The sequence below is a fragment of the Symphalangus syndactylus genome, chromosome 8 (assembly GCF_028878055.3).
Source record: "Symphalangus syndactylus isolate Jambi chromosome 8, NHGRI_mSymSyn1-v2.1_pri, whole genome shotgun sequence".
Classification (NCBI taxonomy): Eukaryota; Metazoa; Chordata; class Mammalia; order Primates; family Hylobatidae; genus Symphalangus; species Symphalangus syndactylus.
Genome location: NC_072430.2, coordinates 86095385 through 86112259, shown reverse-complemented (window position 1 = coordinate 86112259; position 16875 = coordinate 86095385). Strand labels below are relative to the sequence as shown.

Here is a 16875-nt window from a genome sequence, read left to right as displayed (position 1 = left end):
CAGCCTGGGTAACAGGGTGAGACTCTGTTTCAAAAAATAAATAAATAAATAAATAAATAAAATAAACTACAATGAGATGTCATCTCACCCCAGTTAAAATGGCTTTTTTTCCAAAAGACAGATAATAATAAATTTTGTGAAACAGGAAACTTTGTACCCCATTGGTGGGAATGTAAATTAGTATAGCCACTATGAAGAATAGTATGGAGGTTCCTTAAAAAACTAAAAAATAGAGCTACCATATGATTCAGTAATTCCACTGCTTAGTGTACACCCAAAAGAAAGGAAATCAGTAAATTGAACAGATATATGCTCCCTCATGTCTATTGTAGCACTGTTCATAATAGTCAAGATTTAGAAGCAACTGAAGTGTCCATCAACAAACCAATGGATAAAGAAACTGTGGTGCATATTTTCTTTGGAGCACTATTCAGCAATGAAAAAGAATGAAATCTTGTCATTTGCAACAGCATGGATGGAACTGGAAGTCATTATGTTAATTAAGTGAAATAAAGCAAGCACAGGAAGACAAACTTTGTATGTTCTCCATTTTTTGTGGGAGCTAAAAATTAAAACAATTGAACTCATGGCAATAGAGAGCAGAATGATGGTTACAAGAGGCTGGGACATGTACTTGTGGAGTAAGGGAGTAGGGCTGGTTAATGTGTACAAAAATATAGTTATATAGAATAAATAAGATCTAGTATTTGATAGTACAACAGGGTGAATACAGTCAACAATAATTCATTATACATTTAAAATAACTAAAAGTTATAATTGAATTGTTTCTAACACAAAGAAAGGATAAATGTTTGAGGTGATGGATACCCCATTTACTCCTAGTTTATTATTATGCATTGTATGCCTGTATCAAAATATCTTACATACCTTATAAACACATACACCTACTGTGTACTCATGAAAATTTTTTTAAAATTAAAATTAAAAAAAAGCAAAAAAGAACTCTAGGTTAATATTTTTTTCTTTCACAACTTCAATATTATTCCTTCACTTTCAACATGGGAACTGTATCATTAGCAATCTGATTTTTTTTCTCTTAAAAAACTTTTTGGATTTTTGTTTGTTTGCTTGTTTGTTTTTTGAGACAGAGTTTCACTCTGTAGCTCAGGCTGGAGTTGGCCCAATCTTGGCTCACTGCAACCTCTGCCTCCCGGGTCCCGGTTCAAGCAATTCTCCTGCCTCAGCCTCCTGAGTAGCTGGGATTACAGGAATGCACCACCATGCCCAGATAATTTTTATATTTTTAGGACAGAGGGGGTTTCACCATGTTGGCCAAGCTGGTCTTGAACTCCTGACCTCGTGGTCCACCCTCCTTGGCCTCCCAAAGTGCTGGGATTACAGGCATAAGCCATTGTGCCTGGCTAACTTTTGAATTTCATATTTATCCTTGGCATTCTGAAATTATATTAGGATATGTTTAAATGTGGATAGTGTTTTTTCTATTCATGCTACTCAGAAACATTTTGGATCTTGTAAATATTTTTAATGACTTGCTTTTATCCTAAATTTATTTAGCAAGTTTATGGTTTGGGGTTGCTATTTATAATGATCTTTATCAAACAGAATTGTTAGATAATGTTTGTATTGTATTTCATCAGATCAAATGAGACCCTCTTTTATTGTCACAGAATATAAGTTCTGAATATAGAAACTTGCCTTGAATGTTTGAGAGAAGGCCAGACTGAGAAACCTCCAGGGTGTACAAATAACTTTTATTTAGAGTCTTGGGGATCCCCAGCCCTGCTGTGTGTTGTGTATTACCTTGTCTACTGCCCATCCTGGGGGCATCCTGTGTCTGAACTCCTACTTCAGAGTTCACCCCTCTCAAATATGTCCTGCAGACAAAGGGAATCAGTCATTCTCCTTCCTTCCCATGTATTCTTGTGGATGTGAAGGTCCGTAGTTAGCTCAGGCTCTGCTTTCCTTTATCTCCAGCCACAGCCTCATGCAAAAGGGACTCTCCTAGGAAAACTCACTGCATAAAAACAAACACCCCTCTAGGCTTCATTCTGGAGTAAACACTGCTGGGGTCAACAGCTGCTTATTGAGGCTAGAGGGTGGGACCCAGATTATTCAAATAAAGTCTTTAATTTATTGCCCTGATACCTGGCCCAGGGGCCCCTCCCGCTCTTTGCTTTGTTTGATCTGAGCTTGATGTTTCTCTGCAGCTTCCTTAGAAAACTGCTATGATGGGTCGTCGGCAAAACCTGAGTCCTGTCCTCTCACTCTCCTTCCCGGACAGCATGAGCTTCACCACTCGCTCCATCTTCTCCACCAACTACCTGTTCCTGGGCTCTTTCCAGGTGCCCAACTACGGCGCCCGGCCGGTCAGCTGCGTGGTCAGCGTCTATGCAGGCGCCCGGGGCTCTGGTTCCCTGATCTCCGTGTCCCGTTCCACCAGCTTCCGGGGCAGCATGGGGTCCAGGGGCCTGGCCGCGGGGATGGCCGGGGGTCTGGCAGGAATGGGAGGCATCCAGAATGAGAAGGAGACAATGCAAAGCCTGAATGACTGTCTGGCCACCTACCTGGACAGAGTGAGGAGCCTGGAGACCAAGAATGGGAAGCTGGAAAGCAAAATCCGGGAGCATCTGGAGAAGAAGGGACTCCAGGTCAGAGACTGGGGTCATTACTTCAAGACCATCGAGGACCTGAGGGTTCAGATCTTCGCAAATACTGTGGACAACGCCCGCATCGTTTTGCAGATCGACAATGCCTGTCCTGCTGCCGATGACTTTAGAGTCAAATATGAGACAGAGCTGGCCATGCACCAGTCTGTGGCGAGTGACACATCCATGGGCTCCGCAAGGTCACTGATGACCAATGTCACTTGGCTGCAGCTGGAGACAGAGATGGAGGCTCTCAAGGAGGAGCTACTCTTCATGAAGAAGAACCACGAAGAGGAAGTAAAAGGCCTACAAGCCCAGACTGCCAGCTCTGAGTTGACCGTGGAGGTAGATGCCCCCAAATCTCAGGACCTTGCCAAGATCATAGCAGATATCTGCACCCAGTATGATGAGCTGACTCGAAAGAACTGAGAGGAGCTGGACAAGGACTGGTCTCAGCGGATTGAGGAGAGCACCACAGTGGTCACTACACAGACCACCAAGGTTGGAGATGGTGAGATGACGCTCACGGAGCTGAGGCGTACAGTCCAGTCCTTGGAGATGGACCTGGACTCCATGAGAAATCTGAAGGCCAGCTTGGAGAACAGCCTGAGGGAGGTGGAGGCCCGCTACACCCTGTAGATGGAGCAGCTCAACGGGATCCTGCTGCACCTGGAGTCAGAGATGGCACAGAGCCGGGCAGAGGGACAGCACCAGGTCCAGGAATACGAGGCTCTGCTGAACATCAAGGTCAAGCTGGAGGCTGAGAGCGCCACCTACCACCACCTGCTTGATGACGAGGACTTCAATCTTGGTGATGCCCTGGACAGCAACAACTCCATGCAAACCATCCAAAGACCACCACCCCCCCGATAATGAATGGCAAAGTGGTGTCTGAGACCAATGACACCAAAGTTCTAAGACATGAAGCCAGCAGAAGCAGGGTACCCTTTGGGGAGCAGGAGGTCAATAAAAAGTTCAGAGGTGAAAGGAAGGAAGGAAGGAAGGAAGGAAGGAAGGAAGGAAGGAAGGGAGGGAGGGAGGGAGGGAGGGAGGGAGGGCGGGAGAGAGGGTGGGAAGGAAGACAAGAAAACTGCTATGATGATGTGACACATGCTTCTGTTACAGCCTTTATTTTGCAGTTGTCCCTCTTCTGATTTCTCCAGCAAAGTGATTCTATCTGCCCTTTACTTTCCAAGAATCACTCAAAATTTCTGGGCTGAGTCCATCTTTTAAAATCAGGGTATATTACAGAATTATCTACTAAAATGTTTGCTATCATTTCAATGCATTTCAATGGAATTTCTGTAATTCATACAGGCACAAAAGGGGAGCTAGAGCATGTTTTGTTTCATAATTTTCATGATTTGATTACATTGTACTTTAGAGCAAGTGTTCTTTGTTTATATGAGTGACCCCCACAAGAAAGTGATTCCCAGATGGCGGCATCAACATTTCAGCTGTCCCCACTGCCTGACACAGTTGCCTGTATGTGGAGAGACTACATAAACAAGGACACAAACATCGAAAAACACAAGGTCCCATGGCAGAGAGAATTCTAAGTTTTGTGTTAATGGAAAACACTAACAGAAACTGTTGAAGAGAGGGGGAGAGAGAGGTGTTTGGAGAAATTGGTGGAAATGGAGGATGGAAAACGTTTCATGTGACATTGAGGTTGTTCTTCACTCTTTGCAGAGCTCCAGTTCTCCTATTTGGATGAAAGAACAAAAACTACAAAATTGCCAAGATTCTTTCTCTTTTACTCACTGTATGCTTCTATGAATTTGATACTGGAAATCAACAGGCATTACCAGACCATCGATCTCACAGTGCCCCCAGATAGAATCCATATGGTTTGTGCTCATCCTAAAATGAGCAGAGGCAGGCTTTGGAAAAATTGTGAAAAACTTATTATTTTAAAAATTTTTGTTGTTTTCTGTAATTTATGAACAGATCTTCTTTCCCTCTAGACAGTTCTCCACTATAATTTTTGGTTTTCTTTCTTTAAACCACCACACCTTAATGACTTACTCTGTAGCTAACTCTACAAATCTCTGATAAGGTATTAATTTATAAAGCAGGTGTTAGCTGATAAGGATTGAGGGCAGATACTTTATACAGGTATCCATAATTTTTGAGGCAATATTTACCTTTTATTTTGTAAGACTTTTTTAGTTATAAGGAGAAAAATTAACACAAAAATCACATGGTTGAACAAACTTGCCATCTAATAAAAGCCTAATTTTTTTTAGATCATAGGAGCCTCCTACAATGGCTTCTTATTTTTCAGCATGGCTACTACCTAAGTTAAAAACATTATTAACTGGATACTGCAGAGTCCTAAAACACTTAAAAAGCTAAAGTCGGCCGGGCGTGGTGGCTCACGCTTGTAATCCCAGCAATTTGGGAGGCCGAGGCGGGCGGATCACGAGGTCAGGAGATCGAGACCACGGTGAAACCCCGTCTCTACTAAAAATACAAAAAATTAGCCGGGCGTGGTGGCGGGCGCCTGTAGCCCCAGCTACTCGGAGAGGCTGAGGCAGGAGAATGGCGTGAACTCGGGAGGCGGAGCTTGCAGTGGGTGGAGATGGCGCCACTGCACTCCAGCCTGGGCGGGCGACAGAGCGAGATTCCGTCCCAAAAAAAAAAAAAAGCTAAAATCATACTAGTAAAATGATGTATAGTGACAATGATATTGGAGGACAGGCATACTGCTCAAAGCTTTCTCCAATTACAGTCCATGCATGGACAGTCAGCCACCTCTCTCTCACCTGCTATCAGGTTTTCAGTCTACAGAAAATTACAACTTTTAAAAATGGTCTTATACACCTAAAATGTGGCTTTTTCTTCAGCTGACACTAAGATGACTCATTTCCTATTATATACATACACACAGATGTCAAAATATTCCCACATATTTTGCTGGAATGTCTTAATTTTAAATTGGAGCTAGAAAGTTCTAGGCTAAAGACTAGCCAACCTAAAATGTTTTTTAAAGATATGTATTAACTAGTTGATGGGTTATGCAGCATGAAACTTTGCTCTGTATAAAGCAAATTTAAATAGACATAACCCTTAATTACAATACACAATATAAGAGACATCTTGTTGATTCAGATCCAAATGCTTAAAAATAAAAAACAAGTTTATCAGTTGAGTAAATCAATAATAATATTTAGCACTTACCATATGTGTGAGGAGAGTAGGTATTTACTAATATTGGCATTTCTGAAAATGAGGTTGCTACTATCAAGGGAAATTTCTACAAAATTCTTAATCGTAGGTTTTCAATTTACTGACAGTTTAAAACACAAGCTATGCATTTAGAATGACTAAAATTTACAGACTGAAGCTCCCAAGTATTGTAGAGAATGTAGAGTAACTGAAATTCACATATACTGCTAGTGGGAGTTAAAATGCTATAATCACTTTGGGAAACTATATGGCAATATCTATTACACTAAAGCTTAACATATGTGTAGTCTATGCAGTCAACTCTACTCTCAGGTATTTACACATTTCTTGCAGAAATGCAAACATTTGTGCCTCAAAATACACTTAAAAGAAATTTATATCAGCATTACTCATAATAGCCCCAAACTGGAAATAGCCCAAACACCCATTAGCAGTAGAATTAATAGTGAAACAGTTATATAATTGAATACTCCACAGCACTGAAAAAGAATGACCACCCTCTAGATGCTACAATGTGGATGCATCTCAATCGGTCAGATATAAAAGACAGACAAAGAAGCTTACATAGTGTATGATTTATTTACATAAGGCTACAAAGCAAGCAAAACTAAGTATAATCAGAGTACTGGTTACCTTTTCAAGGGGTTTATTGATGGGAAGTGAGTACAAGAAAGACTTCTGGGGTACTTGTATTATTCTATATCTTGATCTGGTGCTGTAATTACCTTCAGGAAGAAGGACCCACTGCCCAACTCATGGCTGCATGGATATTGTTCATCCACTCTGTTCCCTCTCAAGTTCATGCCATTGCAGTGTATAGAGATGGAGGATCCCTATGGATCGTCCTTATGATTCCTATGCCCATCCCCCAACTTTTGTATTTGTACTTCTAACAGCTCACAGTCTCGATCTTCAGGGGACTGTCCTTGGTTTACTACAGCCTTTTTGGCCATACTTACAGCAGAAAGTGCCGGGGAGTTTATGGCCACCACAGGGCAAGCTATGGAAAATGACTCCCTTTCCTCAAGCCAGGACAAACTCAGAAATGTCATTTCCTTTGCACAGCTCCCTGCAGGATCGGGCTGAGAAAGGGAATTGACCTGAAATTAGTCCTTGCTTAGCTACTTCCACTTCCCTGTTCTGCTTCCCTTAAGCCCCTACTGATTTTTCTTGGGAGCACTTCCTTAGCATAGCTCCTGCTCAAATGTTCTTATATCAAAGTCAGCCTCTGAGAATCAGATTGAAAACAGCTATATTGGAAACCCAATTATCACATGGGTGTAGCTTTCTTTCCCTCACTACCCTTCAAAATACTTCAATCTACTTTCATTATTGCTCAGTCCCTCTTAGGAATTAAGCCTTCAAAGCCTTCCATTAATTAAATGAGTACACAATCTGGGAGGCATGACTCATGAATCATTTATCAATTATTTGCACTTTAGCGAAATGCAATGGCAAGATTAGCAATACAGTCATCCAACAAGACCCTCAGACCCTCAGCCGCCAGAAGAATCAACATTGGCTGATGAGTATGGGGTAAGGTGTGGTGTTCAGAAAAGCCCAAAGTACAAGCCTTGCCAGGAAAAGGGAGCTGAGTGGGGCATGGGGGACAGATTCCTAAGGTATGCAATGGGCTTTATCAGATTTTGATTACTTGGGCATAAGAAGAAAATAAAGAATACTCAAAACAAACAGTTTTGAGAAGAAGACACCCTAACTTCACAAATTTTATCTAGGACTACCCATTAACTAATAGTTAGTAATTTTATGTATAAACAATGGAATGAATGTCTGTTATGATTCAGTAAGTTAAAGGGACTTACAATATTTCTAAATGGTTGAGAATGGGTAAATTACTACCTGTCCTAGAAGAAACTGAGATGGCCTCATGAACTGAGTGGAATTTCAAGGGCTTGCTTGATAAGAGTTGGCACAACTTTTTTCCTCTCTTTTTAAGATAGAATCTCACTCTGTCGCCCAGGTTGAAGTGCAGTGGTGCTACCTTGGCTCACCACAACCTCCACCTCCCGGGTTCAAGCCATTCTGCATCAGCCTCCTGAGTAGAGGGATTACAGAAGTGCACTACCATGCCTGGCTAATTTTTGTATTTTTGGTAGAGACAGAGCTTCATCATTTTGGCCAGGCTGTTCTCGAACTCCTGACCTCAGATAATCTGCCCACCTAAGCCTTCCAAAGTGGTGGGATTACAGGCGTGAGCCACTGCACCTGGCCTGAGTTAGCACAATTATCCAGTGGCAAAGCACATGCATACTTATTTAAATTAAAACAGCTGATGAAATTTTTCTGGTCCCAAATCAATTTTAAGGTTTAACAGTGTGAACAGCTCATGGTTTGAGCTTTAGAATTAATTACAGAGTGACTCAACAAACAAAATTACGTAACATTTCAGATGGAAATTTCAAAAATAATACATTTAAATCTATACTTCACAATTTCAATTTACTTACAGTATCTAAAATAATCTTAAATTGCTATTTTTAAAACACATGCAAAAATATGTTAAATATTACATGACTGACTTAATTGGAGTGAATGGTAATCAAAATTACCAAAAGAAACTGTAACATGAAGGATATGAACAGACGCTTTTCAAAAGAAGACATTTATGTGGCCAAAAAACATATGATAAAATGTTCGTCATCACTGGTCATCAGAGAAACGCGAATCAAAACCGCAATGAGATACCATCTCACGCCAGTTAGAATGGCGATCATTAAAAAGTCAGGAAACAACAGATGCTGGAGAGGATGTGGAGAAATAGAAATACTTTTACACTGTTGGTGGGAGTGTAAATTAGTAAAACCATTGTGGAAGACAGTGTGGCGATTCCTCAAGGATCTAGAACTAGAAATACTTGACCCAGCAATCCCATTACTGGGTATATACTCCAAGGATTATAAATCATTCTACTATAAAGACACATGCACACATATGTTTATTGCAGCACTGTTCACAATAGCAAAGACTTGGAACCAACCCAAATGCCCATCAATGATAGACTGGATAAAGAAAACGTGGCACATATACACCATGGAATACTATGCAGCCATAAAAAATGATGAGTTCATGTCCTTTGCAGGGACATGGATGAAGCTGGAAACCATCATTCTCAGCAAACTAACACAAGAAAAGAAAAGCAAACACCACATGTTCTCACTCATAAGTGGGAGTTGAAAAGTGAGAACATATGGGCACAGGGAGGGGAACTTCACACACCAGGCCTGTCGGCAGGGGTGGCGGCAGGGAGATGGGGAGGAGATAGGAGAGGGATAGCATTAGGAGAAGTACCTAATGTAGATGATGGGTTGATGGGTGCAGCAAACCACCATGGCACATGTGTACCTATGTAACAAACCTGCACAATTTAATAAAAAAGAAACTGTAACACAAAATGAGATGAATAAAATTTAAAAAGTATATAATATTAAAATATGCATAGACAAAAGACTAGACCAAAGCACACCAACATTTCAATGGCACTTATCTCTGTGTGCTAGAATTGAAGATCATTTTATTTACTTCTTAATAATCAAGAAAAGTGTTATTTATGAAAAAGATAGTGTATAAGGTCCTCCCACTAATTTAACTTTCCCCCAAAAAAGGGCTTAGTAGACAAATGTTACTTTACAATGGACAAGTTTTGAAAGTATATTATTATCAAGGCTTGTGTGAATTGAGGTGGAGACATTTGCTTTGATCTCTTTGAATTACCACATACTGCCTAGAAAACACTCTAAAATAGAAAGCCTCACAAACTCTAAGTTCTTGTTGGCAGTGATGAGATAAAACAATCAGACATTTTAGTAACATCTATTTCCTTGATTGACAAAAATCAAAAGGGAAACGATAATTACATTTAAACACACGCACATGGACTTTACCTGGTAGAAAAAAAAAATTGTATTTGTGCCGGTCTCCCTTAAGTAATTGTTCAATGGTCCCCTTTCAAGTTATAAATGTCAACCAATTTGAAAGCATGGTAAAGAGGAAAGAAACATGTAAACAAATTTCATAGGAAAAGTACAGCTGATGAAAACAGGAATCTAATCAAGGGAGTTTTCAAATATCAAGTTTCCATCACATTGAAAGGTATTAGTTGTGACTCATAAGGATGATTTATTTCAGATTTGGCATTTCCTGTGAGTCACACTTTTCATCTGACCATCTTAGAATATTTTATAAACACGAACCTCAATAACATCTGTATTATTCTCTTTGTTTTATAAATGGACTAATAAGTCATCAGAGAGCTTATAAAGTTGACAGAGGTCACCTAGGATGAGATTGATTTTTGTATCAGCACCCTTCCCCGTGACAGCCCTCAGCTAGGATTTGAGAACTCCACAGCTCCTGTCGTAGCCATTTTGAAACATGGAATCCATGTTTTTAACTTTTAAAAATATTTATGTATGGAGACATGCCTAGGGAAAAAAAATCTCTCTTTAAACACACACATACTGATACATATCATCTATCTATTCATATAGATACGAAGATATCATAGAAAGAGTTCATAACCAGTAAAATGGCAATAAAATGATAACTGCCAGAGCCCAGCTCCTGATCATGGATGTCTGTTTCTGTTTAGGCAGCCGAAAATATAATGGGGAAGTCTGTAGGAAATAAATACAAATGTTTGGAATTTTTTCCTAACCTTTTGTCAGTTGTGATGATTCTGACGTCTCTTAACTCTTGATCAGATATCAGAGGTTTCTGAAGTTTCTTGGTTCGTGGCTCTCTAAGGTCTCGGTACATTTTTCACTGTGTCCTTAGGCCAAAAGGAGTAGCTAGCAGTTCAAAGTATAAAGTAACCGTCAGGTCCGAACTTAACAAGAGTAATTGGCGTGATGTCCGACAGACGGCGCTGTGCTTCCCCTCGAAAATTTAAATTATTCCGCGGTGCCCTTAGACTTCACTGCTGGAGGGGGTCGGGGGGATGTATGTGGAGGTCGGGGTGGTGGGGCGGGGTGTGTGTGCGTGTGCGAGTGCGTGTGCGTGTGCGTGTGCGTGTGTGGCGGGAGGCGGTTAGCGGATAGGAGGGCACGGGGGGAGGGGTCCCTGCCTGGCCACCTGAATTCAGTTTGTAAACCACAGCTGTAGATCACACGTAAATTAAGTGAAGTTTGCAGAAGAACTGGGCTTGGTAGAATTCGAAAACGGATGAAAGAGATTCCGTGGAGGTGCCTTGCTCTCATTTGAGAAACACCAGAAAGTTATCTGGTTCTAATAAAAAAGTCTATTGGTGTCCTTTAAATCTAATTACTACGGTGCTTGCCCCAATGAAGAGGGAAAAGAGCTGTCTCTTCTACTCACACATAGGAAGCCTTTGTCAAGCTTTAGCTATCTCCCTTCAGACAAAAGCCTCCAAAATTACAAAACCACGAAGTTGTTTTGTTTGACTTAATCTTTTCCTGTTTCGTTGTCTATGAATCCTTCTCCAACCCACATAGTCTTAAAGATAACAATATGAATAAAATTAATTTCTGCTTGCATCTGAATCACACCAAAAGAAATACACAGATTATCGTACATACAGTAACTTTATTTGGGACAGTCAGACTTATAAGAATAAATGGAATTTCTTTTCTGGAACATTGAAGAGATACCTAGAAGAAATAGGCAGTCTTCTGACCAACCGGTACTAAACTTTGATAGTAAATCTGTGTGCTTGCCGTTTGGATGAGAGCAGCTGCATGTATTAGGATGCTCTGGACAGAAGAAATAATGGTTTTAAATGAATCTGCTGGTGAGAAGTTTTAAGAGTCGAATCCTTATTTTTGTTGGTTTGAAGTTACAAGAATCAAATCCTCGTTTTTGTGTGTTTGTTTGTTTTTGAGAGAGGCTCTCACCCTGTCACCCAGCCTGGAGTACAGTGGTGTGATCACAGCTCACTTCCGCCTTGACCTCCCAGGCTCAAGCAATCCCTCAAGCAATCCTCATGCCTCAGCCACCTGAGTAGCTGGGACTACAGATGGGCAACACCAGGCCTAGCTAAATTTTTAAGTATTTTGTAAAGACAGGGTCTTGCTATATTGACCAGGATGGTTTCAAATTCCTGGTCCCAAGCAATCCTCCTACCCCAGCCTCCCAAAGTGCTGGGATTACAAGCATGAGCCATCACACCCAGCAAGAGTAGAATCCTTTAAATTGCAGGTGTTGATTTGCTGTGGAACTGTTTCTCCTGCAGGCGACTCCATGAGGCATGTATTTGGGAGAAGAACAGCAGGAATTTATCATTTATTTATTTATTTATTATCAATGATTAGTCTCCTAAGCCATACCAGGAATGCCAGAGAGTTTCTAATGAGAGTAAAATACTTTGCTCAGAGATAAGTACTTTTTTCCAGAACTGTAAGTGGAGTGTCTGCTAAGTGCCAGCCACTGTCTAGGTTAAGGGGAAGATCAGGGGCCACGGTAGGGGCTGAACTAGGATGACTCTTGCTGTCACTGAACTTAGCCTGGTGGTTAAGAACAACAGGAGATTTTTACATCTCAGAGGAAACAAAGATATCAAGGAAATTCGCTTTACTCTCTTACCTTAATTTACTCTTTTTAAATGAGAGGGTTGGAATACATTATCTCTAAGCCCTAATGCTCTGATTCTAGCACCATACAAAGTTCACTTCAAAGTCAGTGAAAGAGTTGCAGCAACATAAATAGACCTCAGGGTATAAACACTATGTAATCCAAAGGGAAAATAAAGATGACAGACTACATGTTTTAAAATAAACTCACTGTGGTTTTTAATTCTCATTTTGAACCTTGAGTTTTATGAGTATTGATTTCCTAAGAAAAGAAAGCCTACAACTGCTACCTTCCTTAAGTACCTTTATATTCATTTTAAATAAGGCCATTAAAAATTTCAGGCCCAGTATATATAACTTTCAGTTTAAATGTTCTCTTACCCTCACTTAAAGGACCTTTTTACGTAACTAAAATGAAAGGTTTAATTTTGGACACATACAAAATTAAGCTTGACATCTACTGAGCATTTATAAGAATATCTTTTTTTGCTTAAAAAAAAAAATCTTACCTGTGAAGTACTTCAAACAGTGATATAACATGTCATTGACAACACAATGGGGTGGGCAAACTGAGGGACAGAGACATGACATTTGTAATTTGCTCAAGGTCACACAGTTATTTGATAATTCTGTATCATATTCATCTTATTTTATTTATTCTCCACTATGGTACTATGGGGTAATTTTTTTACTCTAAGAGAAGGAAATTGAGTTTCAGAAATGGTATATTCTTACAGTAGTAATGGATTTGAAACTAGGTCCACCTCTCTAAAAAATTCTTGCAGTTTTTCCCTATACCAAGTGAGATGTTAGCACATAATCTCTGCTTTCCAAATCATATGAAAAGGATATCTTCCTTTTTTTCTCAAAGAATGAGAAAGAGGCAGTTGAAGAAGAGGGAGTAAGGTAAAAAGTAAAGAATTACCATTCTATTGCCCCACAATGTTTCCAGACTTCTCTTTCCCTAACCCTTCCTTGACCTTCTACGTATCCAGATTAGACTACCACAGTGTGTAGACTACACCCTGTCCAGTCTCAGTTTCTTAGTTTAGTCACTTCTGTCCTAGAATTATTTTTCTCTCATCTCTGTTTGCTAAAAACCTATTCATCCTGAAAGTCCATTTCATGAACCATTCCCCTTGCATGAACACTCCTTGTTTCCCCAAATTAGATAAAATCTTGCCCACTTTGAATTCTCAAGTTCTTTGTTGGTCCTTGAGGTTCAGTGCAGCATGCAGGAAGGGAATGACTGTTTGGCTGAAACATTCATGTTTCATAGCCTTGTTCTTTTGACTGTTGGTTGTGGGACCTTAGGAAACTACTTAAACTCTGTGAGCCTCAGTTTCCTTAATTACTGAGGGAAGAAAATAATTCCTACTAAGATAACATGTACCCTGCAGATACATTAATATGATTATATGATACCTCCATCAGTTATAAAATGTGAAAAAATGATGTATTATTTCTCACTATTAAAGATAAAACTATAGATAAAGTCCATAGTTGGTGTATTCATTCTTAGGTAATGTTTTGGCATTAAACATATCAGCTACTCTAATACCACCCAAGCTAGAGTTCAGTTCAGTAAAGAAACAGAATATCTAAACTCTTATTCAGTGTCAAGCTTTCCTCATTCCCAGAATGGAGGCTTAAGGTGGGGTGGGGATGTGGCTGGTTTCTTAAGAAGTTCCTAACTCTGCCTCCTCCCACACTGTGTAAGCCACGGCTCTGGCTTCTCCAAAGTCAGACTAAGGAAAGAGGGGCCAGAGGAAGGAGCTGGGTTATGCAGCTCATAAAATGTGGCTTTGGTGCCCTCTGGACAGCAGATGCATTGCTGACTCTTTCTTGGATGGACACTTTTGTTGCTTCTTCAGAGCTTCTCACTAAAGATCTGCAATGCAGTTTCTTTGACCTTGGCAATGCCTTCTTCTGGATAGCTCCATTTTGAGCACCCAGTAACACACTATTTTTTCATGTATACAACCCACTGAGGTAGTCATTTAAGAGTTTCTGTTTTAAGATAACCGCAGGTCAACTCTCTTTTGCAGGGTTGGGGAGGAGAGGGTCTCTCTTTATTTATTTATTTATTTATTTATTTATTTATTTATTTTTTACCAGGAGCCAATTTGAGCGGAAGTGCATTGCAGCCCACTCCCAGTGCCCCAGTGGATTCCTTTTATGTCCCTTGACTTTAGACTTTTCAGACTTAAGTTAAACACTACTGACTATGTCCATTAATCTCCAGGATACAGATATCAAAATCTCCTCACAGTCCCCATGAAGCCTCACTCATTGGCTTGGGCTGAGATAAAGCATCCTGCTATTTCCATGAGGAGGGGCAGAGGAGACCATTCAAAGTTCACACAAAAACCTCTGTTCTCCAGGTTTTCCCTGTTGCACTAGCTGGGGTACATCACCATGCTGACAGAACCATCTTGTTATCCCTTAGCAAATCATGCACAGGCAGTTTAGCATCCCACTTTAGCTTATGAGGCATTGGGTAGGGAGAGAGAATTATTCCTTGGAATCTATTATATTGTTCTTTATCTTTGTGCCTCATTTGAAAAACCTGTCGCACAGATGATGGGCCCAAGGTGCAGCTGAACCATGAATGTAAAAGTCGTCAGGAACCAAGGACGCTTTTCTTTGTCTTTCCGTCTTTGGGCCCAAATACTACCTTAACTCTGCTCACAATCCATCCTGTTTCTCTGTGCACATATAAAAAATGGCCACCCCAAGCTTCTAGTGTTCTATTTTGGAATATATCTGGTCTGCTCCCACACACCAGCAGAAATTGGCTAGTTTGAATCACACCTCAAAATTTCTAGAGACAGTATTTTAAAAATACAGTGAAAAAAATCATAGGGAAGATAATTGGCTTAATCTGGACCAAATAACTATTCTTAATCCAATCAACTTCATCAAACAAACAAGCTATAATAAGTCCATCCTCTGATAAGGGAAACTCTCAAAGAAAGGCAGTAATAGGCTTGGCAGACACCCTGAACCATTTCAGAAATACATATGTAGAATCTTTAGCACATATGCTAGTCCCTGACACAAAGGTCATAGGATATGGTTTGCATATGTGTCACCACCCAAATCTCATGTTGAATTGCATCTCCGATGTTGGAGGTGGGGTCTGGTGGGAAGTGATTGGATCATGGGGGCAGATTTCTCATGAATGGTTTAGCACCATCCCCCATGATACTATCCTTGCACTAAACAGTGAGTTCTCCTGAGATATGATCCTTTAAAAATGTGTAGCACCTCCCGACTCACTCTCTTGCTCCTGCTCCTGCCCGTGTAAGACATGCCTGCTCCCCATTCACCTTCTGCCATGACTGTAAGCTTCTTCCTCCATAGATGTGCTTCTCCACATTGCTATGAGACTTGACACAACTATTTTGTGACTACAAAGTAGAGCCAGCTTCAGAAGAAGCTGACCCTGCCAGAGGCAGAGAGGAGATAAAAGGAAACTGTTGAGTAGCTGACTCAAGCCAACCCTGGAGCCAACTTACATGTCAGCTTCCAATTATGGGCCAATAAATCCCTCTGTCATTTAACCAGCTTGAGTTGGATTCCAGAAATTCCTAATTTGTATATTCACCCAAAATTCTAACATGTCAGGACAAAATGTCAGTGGGTATATTTGAAAAAGATTCTGATGGTCCCCAAGAAGAAGTTGTAAATGGACTCCAGAGGAAAAAAGGAATCAAGAACTAAAACTCCAAAAACAAGAGGATAAAAGCAACACCAATGCCTCTCAGAGAATATGCCAGATATCTACAAAACTCCAGTAGCCAGGTTTGGTAGCTTACACCTATAATCCCAGCACTTTGGGAGGCCAAGGAGGGAGGGTCGCTTGAGTCCAGGAGTTCAAAATCAGCCTGCTCAAAATAGCAAGACTCCATCTCTATTAAAAAACAAAACAAAACAAAATTAGACAAGCACAGTGGTGCGCCTGTAGTCCCAGCTACTTCAGAGGCTGAGGCTGGATGATCCTTTGAACCCAGGAGTTCAAGACTGCAATGAACTAGAGAAGATGTCAAAAAAAAAGGAAAGAAAGAAGAAAGAAAAGAAAGAAAGAAAGAAAGAAAGAAAGAAAGAAAGAAAGAAAGAAAGAAAGAATAAAACAAAGCTCCAGGAAAGGAACATCCAGATGTTTCCACTGAAACATAGGAAACTGGTTGATTTTGCAGTACAAGGTGATACTTTGAGGCGACTCAATCAAATGCCATATGAATTGTCCTCTGACTCTGCCTATGAGGAATATTATTCTAATTTCTCAAGAAATTAAAAAGGATGCAAGATGCTTATGACACATGGGATTATTAATAGAATCTGAGCAAATGAAAAAAGACTGCTCTATACAGAAACCACATACACACAAAAATACTGCTGGGAATTATTATTTGCTAGAAGAGCCCAAGCACACCCTGGGACTACGAGAGATGGAGGGATCTCAGCAAACCCCAACATGACACTCCAAGGTATGATATAGAAGACGG

At 40.4% G+C, this 16875-nt stretch overlaps 1 protein-coding gene and 1 pseudogene across 3 annotated transcripts in view; one reads left to right on the top strand and one right to left on the bottom strand.

Moving 5' to 3' along the window:
* The window catches only part of PPP1R1C (protein phosphatase 1 regulatory inhibitor subunit 1C), a 174787-nt gene extending 163991 nt beyond the window's left edge, over positions 1-10796 (bottom strand). For all 3 annotated transcript variants that reach the window (XR_010122379.1, XM_055289933.2, XM_063645624.1), the window contains exon 1: positions 10495-10796. The gene's annotated coding sequence lies outside the window, so the exon portion shown is untranslated. The remainder of the gene's footprint in view (positions 1-10494) is intronic.
* Positions 2235-6905, top strand: LOC129488788 (keratin, type I cytoskeletal 18-like; annotated as a pseudogene).
* Positions 10797-16875: the final 6079 nt, after the last annotated feature.